General features: G+C 36.8%; 1 protein-coding gene across 6 annotated transcripts in view; it reads right to left on the bottom strand.

The window, feature by feature from the left end:
• ANKIB1 (ankyrin repeat and IBR domain containing 1) overlaps positions 1-16,237 on the bottom strand; it is a 138,356-nt gene that overhangs the window by 90,863 nt on the left and 31,256 nt on the right. The gene's annotated exons all lie outside the window — the stretch shown is intronic.

The raw sequence follows: 16,237 nt of genomic DNA, 5'->3' as shown, positions 1-16,237 counted from the left end.
TGAATGGATTAAATGCTCCAACCAAAAGACACAGGCTTGCTGAATGGATACAAAAACAAGACCCATATATATATTGTCTACAAGAGACCCACTTCAGACCTAGGGACACATTCAGACTGAAAGTGAGGGGATGGAAAAAGATATTCCATGCAAATGGAAATCAAAAGAAAGCTGGAGTAGCTATACTCGTATCAGATAAAATAGACTTTAAAATAAAGAATGTTACAAGAGATAAGGAAGGACACTACATAATGATCAGGGGATCAATCCAAGAAAAAGATATAACAATTATAAATATATATGCACCCGACATAGGAGCACCTCAATACATAAGGCAACTGCTAACAGTTCTAAAAGTCAAAATCGACAGTAACACAATAGTGGGGGACTTTAACACCTCACTTACACCAATGGACAGATCATCCAAAATGAAAATAAATAAGGAAAGAGAAGCTTTAAATGACACAATAGACCAGATAGATTTAATTGATATTTATAGGACATTCCATCCAGAAACAGCAGATTACACTTTCTTCTCAAGTGCACATGGAACACTCTCCAGGATAGATCACACCTTGGGTCACAAATCAAGCCTCAGTAAATTTAAGAAAATTGAAATCATATCAAGCATCTTTTCTGACCACAGCGCTATGAGATCAGAAATGAATTACAGGGAAAAAAACGTGAAAAACACAAACACATGGAGGCTAAACAATATGTTACTAAATAACCAAGAGATCACTGAAGAAATCAAAGAGGAAATCAAAAAATACCTAGAGACAAATGACAATGAAAACACGACGATCCAAAACCTATGGGATGCAGCAAAAGCAGTTCTCAGAGGGAAGTTGATAGCTATACAAGCCTACCTCAAGAAAGAAGAAAAATCTCAAATAAACAATCTAACCTTACATCTAATGGAACTAGAGAAAGAAGAACAAACAAAACCCAAAGTTAGCAGAAGGAAAGAAATCATAAAGATCAGAGCAGAAATAAATGAAATAGAAACAAAGAAAATAATAGCAAAGATCAATAAAACTAAAAGCTGGTTCTTTGAGAAGATAAACAAAATTGATAAACCATTAGCCAGACTCATCAAGAAAAAGAGGGAGAGGACTCAAATCAATAAAATTAGAAATGAAAAAGGAGAAGTTACAACAGACACCGCAGAAATACAAAGCATCCTGAGAGACTACTACAAGCAACTCTATGCCAATAAAATGGACAACCTGGAAGAAATGGACAAATTCTTAGAAAGGTATAACCTTCCAAGACTGAACCAGGAAGAAATAGAAAATATGAACAGACCAATCACAAGTAATGAAATTGAAACTGTGATTAAAAAATCTTCCAACAAACAAAAGTACAGGACGAGATGGCTTCACAGGTAAATTCTATCAAACATTTAGAGACGAGCTAAGACCCATCCGTATCAAACTCTTCCAAAAAACTGCAGAGGAAGGAACACTCCCAAACTCATTCTATGAGGCCACCATCACCCAGATACCAAAACCAGACAAAGGGGCTTCCCTGGTGGCGCAGTGGTTGAGAATCTGCCTGCCAATGCAGGGGACACGGGTTCGGGCCCTGGTCTGGGAAGATCCCACATGCCGCGGAGCAAATGGGCCCGTGAGCCACAATTACTGAGCCTGCGCGTCCAGAGCCTGTGCTCCACAACAAGAGAGCCCGCGATAGTGAGAGGCCCGCGCACAGCGATGAAGAGTGGCCCCCACTTGCCACAACTAGAGAAAGCCCTCGCACAGAAACGAAGATCCAACACAGCCATAAATAAATAAATAAATAAATAAATAAATAAATAAATAAATAAATAAATAAAATTAAAAAAAAAAAGAAAAACACACAAAGATACTACAAAAAAAGAATTACAGACCAATGTCACGGATGAATATAGATGCAAAAATCCTCAACAAAATACTAGCAAACAGAATCCAACAACACATTAAAAGGAACACACACCATGATCAAGTGGGATTTATCCCAGGGATGCAAGGATTCCTCAATATATGCAAATCAATCAATGTGATACACCATATTAACAAATTGAAGAATAAAAACCATATGATCATCTCAATAGATGCAGAAAAAGCTTTTGACAAAATTCAACACCGATTTATGGTAAAAACTCTCCAGAAAGTGGGCATAGAGGGAACCTACCTCAACATAATAAAGGTCATATATGAGAAACCCACAGCAAACATCATTCTCAATGGTGAAAAACTGAAAGCATTTCCTAAGATCAGGAACAAGACAAAGATGTCCACTCTTGCCACTATTATTCAACATAGTTTTAGAAGTCCTAGCCACGGCAATCTGAGAAGAAAAAGAAATAAAAGGAAACCAAATTGGCAAAGAAGAAGTAAAACTGTCACTGTTTGCAGATGACATGATACTATACATAGAGAATCCTTAAAATGCCACCAGAAAACTACTAGAGCTAATCAATGAATTTGGTAAAGTTGCAGGATACAAAATGAATGCACAGAAATCTCTTGCATTCCTATACACTAATGATGAAAAATCTGAAAGAGAAATTATGGAAACACTCCCATTTACCATTGCAACAAAAAGAATAAAATACCTAGGAATAAACCTACCTAGGGAGACAAAAGACCTGTATGCAGAAAACTATAAGACACTGATGAAAGAAATTAAAGATGATACCAACAGATGGAGAGATATACCATGTTCTTGGATTGGAAGAATCAATATTGTGAAAATGACTATACTACCCAAAGCAATCTACAGATTCAATGCAATCCCTATCAAATTACCAATGGCAGTTTTTACAGAACTAGAACAAAAAACCTTAAAATTTGTATGGAGACACAAAAGACCCCGAATAGCCAAAGCAGTCTTGAGGGAAAAAAACGGAGCTGGAGGAATCAGACTCCCTGACTTCAGACTATACTATAAAGCTACAGTAATCAAGACAATATGGTACTGGTACAAAAACAGAAACATAGATCAATGGAACAAGATAGAAAGTCCAGAGATAAAGCCACGCACCTATGGTCAACTGATCTATGACAAAGGACGCAAGGATATACAATGGAGAAAAGACAGTCTCTTCAATAAGTGGTGCTGGGAATACTGGACAGCTACATGTAAAAGAATGAAATTAGAACACTCCCTAACACCATACACAAAAATAAACTCAAAATGGATTAGAGACCTAAATGTAAGACCAGACACTATAAAACTCTTAGAGGAAAACATAGGAAGAACACTCTTTGACATAAATCACAGCAAGATCTTTTTTGATCCACCTCCTAGAGTAATGGAAATAAAAACAAAAATAAACAAATGGGACCTAATGAAAGTTCAAAGCTTTTGCACAGCAAAGGAAACCATAAACAAGACGAAAAGGCAACCCTCAGAATGGGAGAAAATATTTGCAAACGAATCAATGGACAAAGGATTAATCTCCAAAATATATAAACAGCTCATGCAGCTCAATATTAAAAAAACAACCCAATCCAAAAATGGGCAGAAGACCTAAATAAACATTTCTCCAAAGACGACATACAGATGGCTAAGAAGCACATGAAAAGCTGCTCAACATCACTAATTATTAGAGAAATGCAAATCAACACTACAATGAGGTATCAACTCACACCAGTTAGAATGGGCATCATCAGAAAATCTACAAACAATAAATGCTGGAAAGGGTGTGGAGAAAAGGGAACCCTCTTGAACTGTTGGTGGGAATGTATATTGATACAACCACTATGGAGAACAGTATGGAGGTTCCTTAAAAAACTAAAAATAGAATTACCATATGATCCAGCAATCCCACTACTGGGCATATACCCTGAGAAAACAATAATTCAAAAATACCCATGCACCCCAATGTTCATTGCAGCACTATTTACAATAGCCAGGTCATGGAAGCAACCTAAATGCCCATCGAAAGATGAATGGATAAAGAGGTGGTACACATATACAATTGAATATTACTCAGCCATAAAAAGGAACAAAATTGGGTCATTTGTTGAGATGTGGATGGATCTAGAGACTGTTATATAGAGTGAAGTAAGTCAGAAAGAGAAAAACAAATATCGTATATTAACGCATATATGTGGAACCTAGAAAAATGGTACAGATAAACTGGCTTGCAGGGCAGAAATTGAGACACAGATGTGGAGAACAAACGTATGGACACCAAGCGGCGGGGGGGGTGGTGGTGGTGGTGGTGTGATGAATTGGGAGATTGGGATTGACATGTATACACTGATGTGTATAAAACTGATGACTAATAAGAACCTGCTGTATAAAAAAAATTAAATTAAATTAAAAGATTAAAAAAAAAGAACTCCAGAATGTTTTAAATTACTGTAAAGGAAAAGTGAAACTGCTCAGTACTTACTTATAAGATCCTCAGAGAAAAGATTTTTAAAATGTTAATATATAGTAGGACTACAAAACTCACAGCAAACGAATAGAACTGATTGTAACTAATTATACACAGAACTATGGAAACAGTGATTATTCTACCACAATACTATTAAACTTATTTCCTTCTACTGTAAGTAATTCAAAACAAGGTTGAAAACATGAAATGTTTATGCCTACTATGTTTGGAAAGAGGTTATGATAAAGATCATACGGGCATTTACTAACTGAAGCAATGTGAGGTCGGTGGGGGAAGAAGGACATGGAAACAATCATTGAACTTGGAGTTTGAAATCTCATATTTACCTACACTAGCTGTGTAATTGTAATTACCCTCCAAAAGCCTCAGGTTCCTATGTGTACAGTAAAAGAAAACAAACATTTCTTAAGGACGACAGTAAGGATCATTAAGAAACTTTATGTAAGTAGCTACCACAGTCCTTGGCTAATGTGCTTAATAAATGCTAGTTTTTTTCCATTTCAATAAATGTTTCTGAATCTACTCTTGAACCATTATCAAAATTAATGACAACCGAAACAGCTTATGCAAAGGCAGGTATGAAATAAAAGGCTTATTCAATTGGTGAGTATGGTGGAGTTTAGGGTCTCTAGTGCCGTACTAACAGGAGATAAAACTGAAGATAGGTTGGGGCCAGACTAAGAAATGTATACTTTAAGTTGTAAAGAACGGATAATTAAAGCCTTTTATGCAGGGCAGTTATATGCTTTAGAAAATTAGCTATTGTGACACTGTAGAAAATAGACTAGAGGCAGAAACACTTAGAGGCAGAATACAAAAGTCTATCACTTTACCCAATTAACTCACTGGCAGGCTAGACATTAAAACATAGCTTTTAAAAAAAAGTTGAAAATAATATGTACTTGTTCAACACAAGCATTGCACAGGGTAGCAACAGTTGCAACAGAATACAAATTAAAGGACCAAAAAACAGATGAGTTGTTTTTGAAGTTTCCTATAAAACAGAAGCTCTCAACCTTGGCTGTACATTTAACAACCTGGAAAACTTCAAAGAGTCCCATTGGCCAGGCTATAACCCAGACCAATGAAATAAGAATCTCTTAGGGGGTGGTACACAGGCACTGGTATTTAAGCTCTTTGGGTGATTTCAATGTGCATACACCACTGTTTAAAAAGCTCCTGGATCCCTCTAGCTAAATGGTCACATCAGAGTATGGAGATGAAGGTGAGCAGGCAAGGTAAGACATCTTCTAAGCCTATTTTAGAGAAAGGCGTTAACTACCTACTTAAGACAGCAGCGCATTTTCTGGTTCATATCTATACTTAATGAGGTCACTACTTGGGTCTTTTAAGGGTTCTTTGTTATTGATTTCTCACTTTAAATATGCAAATACAATGCATAGTAGAGATTTTTGACAATATGGATAAAGAAAAAGGACAAAGAACTCATAGTCTATTTACTAACCACTGGTAGCATTTGATAAGTACTCATCCTATTTATAATGTATGTAAATATGTGTTTGTATACATATGTACACTATAAATATTTATATACATAAATTAGATCATACTACATAATTATAAAATTTTTATTTAATTTTTCAGAGGGCTGCTGAATCTTTAACCTAAACTACTACTCCTTTATCATCTCATCTTGAATCTTGAATGAGGAGCAAATCCCTTCTACACTCTATGCTTATCACAATATACTACAACCACTTTCGGGATTTTCTTAGGGACAGCCTAGATTTTATTTTTTTCTTTTGTTTTTCATAGAATCTAGGAGCCTTGTGTTTTATTCTCAGTGAAATAATCTGTACTTTTGTTGCACTGCCTTAAGCATTTTAGGGGTTTATTATTCTTAATGAGAACTCTAGTTTATTATATTAATATATTTTAATCTATAACCAAATATAAAGGTTATCATGTGGGTTCTAAAGGGTCTTTCCTAAGGATTTGGATAGTTTCACTTGTTTTGGTCTTATCTTTCATTCCTGATAGAATGTAGCTCAAATTATGAACATTGTTAGAGTACTGGATTAGATTAATAACATGCTTTCCTTGATTTACATTAATCCTTTAGTGAAATGTTCTGTAAGAAAATAATTTCTACCCAAGATGTGAAAAAAGAAACATCTAAGAAGGCAATAATATCTTGGGGTGGTTATTTATAATAATAAGACACTTAAAAAAATCAGTAAAACTCTAAATGTGCATTAAATATGACTGTCACGTGTTGAAAAGCATAATGGCATCTACAAACATTTTTGTCGTTCTCAGTTATTTTCAAGTCTGTTTCATTTTTAAAATATGAGTGTAATAGTCCTGAAAGGTGCCAGGAAAGGCATTAAAACATTCACAGCTCCATTCCCTCTCAGATTTATTCTCACAAGTCTTGCCTAGAATTTGCCAGATGTGTCCTTTCACTTTTTCATAGCCACAACTAGCATAGCCTGAAGTGACTGTTCCCTCTTTGTTTGAATCAAACCCTTCCCACTCCAAGATAAATCTATGTATAGACCTTTATGAAGCAAATGATGGACTATCAAAGAGGCAAAAATAATTCATTATTCTGGGCTTCTAAAATCTAGGCAAAGTTTCAACATCTTTGACTAGCAAAGCACAGCACTTGGTAAGTATTTAATGAAAAAGTAAGAAAAATGTAGCTTGTCAACAGACTGCAGAAAACTTTCCGTAATTTCCTGACTAACTTTTAATTGTGAAGGGCTCTATAATTTTTCCTTTAAATCTTTGTCTCTCAGCCTGTCCATTCATAGGTTAATAATCTGCATCAAAAACTCAAGTGCACTTCAATTCATAAACTACTCCCAGGAATCTTTTATAGAAGACGAAGTTCTTCAGAAATAAATAACCAACTCCTAATGTAATTTATCATTTTCCACAAAAGTAAATTACTTTTAAAGTCATTATTATGGACTGAAGGTTGATCTCAACAAAATAATTGGCTCCCACTCTTTGTTTAACTGGTATTAAAGACAGCCTTTAGAAATGTGATGTCAAACTGGTGAGAGTCTATTGAGGAATCTTACATCTACCTGTAAAGTTACTTACTGTAGCAGCTGGTCTCTATGCACCTCTGCCCCCCTAACATATGCCCCTTGATCTTAACCCTATTACTATAAAAGATTTTAAAAATTTAAGCCATATTATAGTTTATTATAAACAAAAACCTCTCTTTGAGTGCAAACATTAATTAACACAGTTGGAGGTATAGTTTAAATGTCACATATACTATTGAAGTGTTAGCTTATATCCACAAAAAAATAAAACAAAGAATAAGAAAAACAATTTAAACTTATTGTAACAAGAAAACTGAAATGATATATAAGTATTGATTTTTCATTAATTATAATGCATAGAATCATAGAAACAGAAACGACTACATTTAAATCATCCCATCCTATCTTTCCAAATTTAATACTAAAAGCTTTTGAACATTCATGGCTTGTTGTTTGCCTTCATCATTATATTTTGGGAAATCTACTTTATTCCTCTTGTTGAAGTCTAATGCTTCAGTAGGACTGAAATTTATATTACTGAATGTACACTCAGTTCACAGTATCTCTAAACAATGTACGGTTTAGTGCAGGTGTCAGCAAACTTTTTCTGTAAAAGGCCAGATAGGAAATATTAAAATATTTACTTTGTGAATCATTTGGCTTCAATGAGTCATATGATCTCGGTCATAACTACTCAACTCTGCTGTTGCAGCTTGAAAGCCACAGGCAACATGTAATAGTAGAATGGTTGTGGTTGTGTTCTAATAAATTTTGTTTACAAAAATAAGACCTAGGATTTAGCCCACGGGATATAGTTTGCCAACCCCTGATTTGGTGGAAGGAACACAGCATAGTAGAACAATCTGGGTTGGAATCCCACATCTACTACTTCTTAGTGCTAACACAAATCATTTAACCTCTCTGTACCTCAATTTTTTCATCTGTAAAAAAGGGATAAGGCCACCTACCTTGCAGAATTGTCATGATTATCTAGGTAAAGTATGCAATACAGTGCATAGCAGGTACTCAATAAATTTTATCTCCCTTCTCCTATCAGGATCTGCAAGCCATTGGGAAAGAGTTAGTCGCTGCCTTTAAAGAACTCAATACTCATTCTTTTCAAAAGACAGTGAAACCTTAAGAAAAATGTCACCAACTCCATGTTCTACACCAGGAAAATATATAACTGGTAGTCTAGACTTCATCATTTATTAGGTGTCTGACCTCTGGCAAGTTAAAAACTATATATTTTCTCAACAGTCTTCTGAACCGAAGTTAATTCCACTTTCGCTATTTTTCTAGGTCACTACCATTATTAACAAAGGTCTCTTCAATGTAATTGCCCTTATAAATACTAAGTGACAGGGACACAGAATTGAGTACAAAGCCAGAGCAGGAGACAGAATCTCACACTGGAGGTATATGGAAAACACACACACACACACACACACACACACACACCCCTACCTAAGGCAAGGAGCAAGAGGTCTTAGTCCAAAATGTTGCTAAAAATGAAGTATAGTTAAGAGATTTGGGGATTAGCTTGCCTAACTGCCTATTAAATTGAAGTCAAGTGTGGCTTTAATCTTGGTGGCTTCCTGCAAGAAGTTCATGAACATCCATATTCTATAGCAAAACTTATGAGTATTAGAGAATACTACAAAAATGATCTGAGCTACGAAAAATCTTTTAACAAAGAAAGGAACTTCCCTGTAATATGCATTCCAGAAATAAAATTCACTGTGCTGTTTTTACAATACCTTAATATGGCAGTATTCAAAATAAAATGGCTACACAAACACAAAAGTATTATCATGACAATACTAGAAAACTCATTGCGGCACTTTGGCTGCCTGAGGTTTCTGAGCAACCAAGGAAAGAGATAATCCAACAAATTCTGGCTGCTGTTGGATACCTTTTATATCTATATAGCTTTCACAGTGTGGAAAAGGATGCTGCAGTTAGTAAAGAAAGAAATGAAAATAGCTGCAAAGGGCAGCAACTGACAGTCTCTTTTTGCCAAACTAGCAGATGAACACTGAAAATAGCTAGCATGAGGTCCACAAGTGGAAAACTGTCCAAACATGGGATGCAACCACCGTATGAAACATCACTCTTAATTTTCTATTTCCTATTAAAACATAATTATCTGCAATGATCACAAAACTTAGAACTCTCCACTACTAAAATTTTCAAATAGCTAAAATTTTTCTTAGGCAATATTCAGCTTTCATACACTGGTCTTTACAACTACTCAAAATGTTATGTGTTATACTTTAATTCCCCCTTAACAACTGCTTTTCATACTTTGAATTCAGAATTTCATACAGAACTGAAGATTAACATTTCAGCCTCTAATGCTATGGTGGTGCCAGCAAAGAGCTTAATTTCAGCAACTTTGGCATATCTGGTTATTCAGCAGTGTTTGCTTTCATAATTTTTGAATACTATATTGTCCTTACTTCATAAATAATAAGTGAAAATGTTAAATTGGAAGCGTTTTATCTTGGTATTAATAAGTGAAAGTCTTAAAGTCGATGCAGTTGAGAAAAAGATGAAATTACTTATGCCTCAAACTGAGGCTCCCTAAACTTAAATCAACTCTACATTCAATTGAAAAATAAAGATAAAAAAGACACACCACTTATAAAAGGTTAGAAATTTGTACACAAATATTATTTTAAGAGATAATAATTAGGAGGTGGAGACAAGATAGCGGAGTAGGACTTGAGCTCACCTCATCTCATGAAAACACCAAAATCACAACTAACTGCTGAAGCATCGAAAAAAGAAAGGCTGGAAGCTACCTAAAAAGATATTCTACTTCCAAACACAATGAAGAAGCCACAACGAGATGGTAGGAGGGGCATTTTCGCAATATAATCAAATCGTGACCCATAAACCGGAAAATAATTGTATCACAGGGGTTCTCCTACAGTAGAACCTATGTCAGGCTCCCCAGCCTGGGGGTCTGGCATTGGAAGGAGGAGCCCCAGAGCATTTGGCTTTGAAGGCCAGCAGGACTTGAGTGCAGGAGCTCCACAGGACTGGGGGAAACTTCGAGACTCTACTCTTGGAGGGCGTACACAAGGATTCACATGCACTGGGACCCTGGGCAAAGCAGTGATTCCATAGAAGCCTGGGCCAGGCCTACCTGTGTGTCTTGGAGGGTCTCCTGGGGAGGTGGGGGGTCAGCTGTAGCTCACTGGGGAGACAAGGACACTTGTGGCAGAGGCCCAAGGGAATATATATTGATGTGAGCTCTACTGGAGGTTGGCATTTTGGCACCAAGACCTGGCCCCACCCAACAGCCTGCAGGCTCCAGTGGTGGGACACCTAAGGCCAAACAACCAAAGTGGTGGGAATAGAGCCCCACCTATCAGCAGATAGGCTGCCTAAAGTCATCCTGAGTCCACAGCTGCCTCTAAACGCACATCTCAACACAGCCCTGCCCACCAGAGGGACAGGACACAGCTCCAACAGCCAGGGGGCAGGCACAAGTCCCTCCCACAGGAGGGCTGCACAAGCCTCTGGACCAACCTCACCCAAGAGAGGGTAGATGCCAGAAGCAAGAGGAACTACAATCCTGCAGCCTGTGGAACGTAGACCACAAATACATAACGTTAGACAAAATGAGATGGCAGAGAAAGATGTTCCAGACCAAGGAACAATATAAAACCCCAGAAGAACTAAGTGAAGTGGAGATAGGCAATCTACCTGAAAGTAAACTCAGAGTAATGACAGTAAAAATGATCTAAGATCTAGGAAAAAGAATGGAGGCACAGACTGAGAAAATACAAGGAATGTTTAACAAAGAATTATAAAATGTAAAGAACAACTAAATAGAGTCAAACAATACAATAACCGAAATAAAAAACACATTAGAAGGAATCAACAGAATAAATGAGGCAGAAGAATGAAGAAGTGAGCTGGAAGACAGATTGGTGGAAATCACTGATGTGGAGCAGAATAAAGAAAAAAGATCGAAAACAAATGAGGACGGTCTAAGGGACCTGTGGGGCAACATTAAAAGCACCAACATTCGCATTAGATAGGTCTCAAAAGGAGAAGAGACAGAGAAAGGGCCTAAGAAAATATTTAAAGAGATAACAGCCGAAAACATTCACATGGGAACGGACACTCACTCAAGTCCAGGAAGCGCAGAGCGTCCCATACAGGATAAACCCAAGGAGGACCATGCCGAGACACATATTAATCAAGTTGCTAAACATTAAAGACAAAGAGAAAATATTAAAAGCAACAAGGGAAAAGCAACAAATAACTTACAAGGAAATCCCCATATGGTTATCAGCTGATTTTTCAGCAGAACCTCTGCAGGCAGGCAGGGAGTGGCACGATATATTTAAAGTGATGAAAGAGAAAAACCTACAACCAAGAATATGCTACCCAGAGAGACTCTCATTCAGATTCGACAGAGAAATCAAAAGCTTTACAGACAAGCAAAAGCTAAGAGAATTCAGCACCACCAAACCAGCTTTACAACAAATGCTAAAGGACCTTCCTAGGACCGGGGTCCCCAACACCCAGGCCATGGACTGGTACCAGTCGGCGGCCTGTTAGGAACCAGGCCGCACAGCAGGAGATGAGCAGTGGGCGAGCAAGCGAAGCTTCATCAGCCACTCCCCATCGCTCACATTACCACCTGAAACACTGCTTGCGTTACCGCCTGAACCAGGCCCCCCATCACCCGCATTACCTCCTGAACCATCTCCCCTCCCCCATCTGTCGAAAAACTGTCTTCCACAAAACTGGTCCCTGGTGCCAAAAAGGTTGGGGACTGCTGCTCTAGGCAGAAAAGGTCACAACTACAAACAAGAAAATGACACACGGGAAAGTTCATGGGTAAAGGCAAACATAGAGTAAAGGTAGGAAATCACCCACACACAAATATGATATCCAAACCAGCAATGTGATCATGAGGACTGTACAAATGCAGGATATTGGATATACAGTGGCAATTAAGAAACCAGCAACTTATAACAATCTTGTACATATACAGACTACTATATCAAAAAGAAAAGATTAATGAAACTAAAAGCTGGTTCTTAAAGAAGATAAACAAAATTGATAAATCTTTAGCCAGAGTCAACACGAAAAAAAGGGAGAGGGACTTCCCTGGCAGTCCAGTGGTTAAGATTCTGCGCTTCCACTCCATGGGGCTCGGGTTCGATCCCAGGTCAGGGAAGTTAAGATCCCACATGCTGTGCGATGGGGCCAAAAATTTTTTTTAAATAAATAAAAATAAAATAAATTTTTTAAAAGGGGGGGGGGGGACTCAAATCAATAAAATTAGAAATGAAAAAGGAGAAGTTACGACACCACAGAAATACAAAGGATTATAAGAGACTACTACAAGTCAACTATACGCCAATAAAATGGACAACCTAGAGGGAAATGGACAAATTCTTAGAAAGGTACAATCTTCCAAGACTGAACCAGGAAGAAACAGAAAATATGAACAGACCAATCACAAGTACTGAAATTGAAACTGTGGTTTAAAAACTTCCAACAAAAAAAGTCCAGGACCAGATGGCTTCACAGGCGAATTCTATCAAACATTTAGAGAAGAGCTAACACCTATCCTTCTCAGACTCTTCCAAAAAAATGCTGAGGAAGGAACACTCCCAAACTCATTCTATGAAGCCACCATCACCCTCATACCAAAACCAGACAAAGATATCATAAAAAAAGAAAATTACAGGTCATTATCACTGATGAACATAGATGCAATAATCCTCAACAAAATACTAGCAAACCAAATCCAACAATACATTAAAAGGATCATACACCATGATCCAGTGGGATATATCTCAGGGATGTACGGATTTTTCAATATATGCAAATCAATCAATGTAATACACCACATTAACAACTGAAAAATAAAAACCATGTGATCACCTCAATAGATGCAGAAAAAGCTTTTGACAAAATTCAACACCCATTTATAATTAAAAAAACTCTCCAGAAAGTGGGCACAGAGGGAACCTACCTCAAAATAATAAAGGCAATATATATGACAAACCCACAGCTAACATCATACTCAATGATGAAAAACTGAAAGCATTTCCTCTAAGATCAGGAACAAGACAAGGATGCCCACTCTTGCCACTTTTATTCAACATAATTTTGGAAGTCCTAGCCATGGCAATCAGAGAAGAAAAAGAAATAAAAGGAATCCAAATTGGAAAAGAAGAAGCAAAACTGTCACTGTTTGCAGAAGACATGATACTATACATAGAAAATTCTAAAGAGGTTACCAGAAAACTACTAGAGCTTATCAATGAATCTGGTAAAGTTGCAGGATGCAAAATTAATACATAGAAATCTCTTGCATATCTGTACACTAACAATGAAAGAACAGAAAGAGAAATTAAGGAAACAATCCCACTTACCATTGCATCAAAAAGAATAAAATACCTAGGAATAAACATAGATAAGGAGACAGAAGACATCTACTCTGAAAACTATAAGCTGCTGATGAAAGAAATCGAAGATACACAAACAGATGAAAAGACGTACGATGTTCTTGGATTGGAAGAATCAATATTGTCAAAATGACTATAATACCCAAGGTAATCTACAGATTCAATGCAATCTCTATTAAATTACCAGTGGCATTTTTCACAGAACTAGAAGAAAAAAATTTTAAATGTGTATGGAAACACAAAAGACCCCGAATAGCCAAAGCAATCCTCAGAAAGAAAAACAGAGCTGGAGGAATCAGGCTCCCTGACTATGGACTATAACACAAAGGTGCAGTGATCAAAACAGTATGGTACTGGCACAAAAACAGAAATATAGATCAATGGAACAGGACAGAAAGCCCAGAAATAAACCCAGGCACCTATAGTCAATTAATCTATGACAAAGGAGATGAGACTATACAATGGAGAAAAAACATTGTTCTCAATGGTGAAAAACTGAAACCATTTCCACTAAGATCAGGAACAAGACAATGTTACCCACTCTGACGACTATTATTCAACATAGTTTTGGAAGTTTTAGCCACCGCAATGAGAGAAGAAAAAGAAATAAAAGGAATCCAAATTGGAAAAGAAGAAGTAAAGCTGTCACTGTTTGCAGATGACACGATATTATACATAGAGAATCTTAAAGATGCCACCAGAAAATACAATGGAGAATAGACAGTCTCTTCAATAAGTGGTGATGGGAAAACTGGACAGCTACATGTAAAAGAATGAAATTAGAACACTCCCCAACACCATACACAAAAATAAACTCAAAATGGATTCGAGACCTAAATGTAAGACCAGACACTATAAAACTCTTAGAGGAATACATAGGAAGAACACTCTGACATAAATCACAGCAAGATCTTTTTTGATCCACCTCCTAGAGTAATGGAAATAAAAACAAAAATAAATAAATGGGTCATAATGAAACTTCAAAGCTTTTGCACAGCAAAGGAAACCATAAACAAGATGAAAAGTCAACCCTCAGAATGGGAGAAAATATTCGCAAATGAGTCAACGGACAAAGGATTAATCTCCAAAATATATAAACAGCTCATGCAGCTCAATATTAAAGAAACAAACAACCCAATCCAAAAATGGGTAGAAGAGCTAAATAGACATTTCTCCAAAGAAGACATACAGATGGTGAAGAAGCACATGAAAAGATGCTCAACATCACTAATTATTAGAGAAATGCAAATCAAAACTACAATGAGGTATCACCTCACACCAGTTAGAATAGGCATCATCAGAAAATCTACAAACAACAAATGCTGGAGAGGGTGTGGAGAAAAGGGAACCCTCTTGCACTGTTGGTCGGAATGTAAATTGATACAGCCACTATGGCAAACAGTATGGACGTTCCTTAAAAAACTAAAAATAGAATTACCATATGACCCAGCAATCCCACTACTGGGCATATACCCAGAGAAAACCATAATTCAAAAAGACACATGCACCCCAATGTTCATTGCAGCACTATTTACAATAGCCAGGTCATGGAAGCAACCTAAATGCCCATCGGCAGACAAATGGATAAAGAAGATGTGGTACATATATACAATGCAATATTACTCAGCCATAAAAAGGAACGAAATTGAGTCATTTGTTGAGACGTGGATGGACCTAAAGACTGTCATACAGAGTGAAGTAAGTCAGAAAGAGAAAAACAAATATTGTATATTAACGCATGTATGTGGAACCTAGAAAAATGGTACAGATGAACCGGTTTGCAGGGCAGAAGTTGAGACACAGATGTAGAGAACGTATGGACACCAAGGGGGGAAAGCTACGGGGGTGGGGTGGGGATGGTGGTGTGCTGAATTGGGCGATTGGGATTGACATGTATACACTGATGTGTATAAAATTGATGACTAATAAGAACCTGCATTATAAAAAAACAAAACAAACAACTAATACTAAACTTTTTTTGGGTTATTTGTATGGAAATATGGTAATATAAATGTTTCAGACATACATGAAATTTCTAAAAATGTTATATGTTCTGGTATAATGCTATAAGTCATAATTCTGGTTATTACTTTAAAATGTGTATCTCAGAAATAACTAAATTTCCTTGTCAATTGCATTATTATGAACTTTCATCAAATCTTTAACCATGGTCATTTTTAAGTCTTTTGTCATTTACAGACAGTTCTGGGTGTACTCTGATGCTTTCGAAAAAATGTTCCTATAAAAGGGTTTCATCTTCAAGGAATTCACGGAAAAGACTCTGACAAGTACAAGTTTCTGGTAACTGACTATACTGCTGAACTGAATGAATAAGCATTTTTAGAAAACTGGAAAACTGATGAATTCATAGAAGTGCT

Source organism: Balaenoptera musculus, chromosome 9 (genome assembly GCF_009873245.2).
Source record: "Balaenoptera musculus isolate JJ_BM4_2016_0621 chromosome 9, mBalMus1.pri.v3, whole genome shotgun sequence".
In the NCBI taxonomy this organism is placed as follows: domain Eukaryota; kingdom Metazoa; phylum Chordata; class Mammalia; order Artiodactyla; family Balaenopteridae; genus Balaenoptera; species Balaenoptera musculus.
Note: the sequence above shows the minus strand (reverse complement) of the source record. Positions and strands in the feature narration are given on the sequence as shown.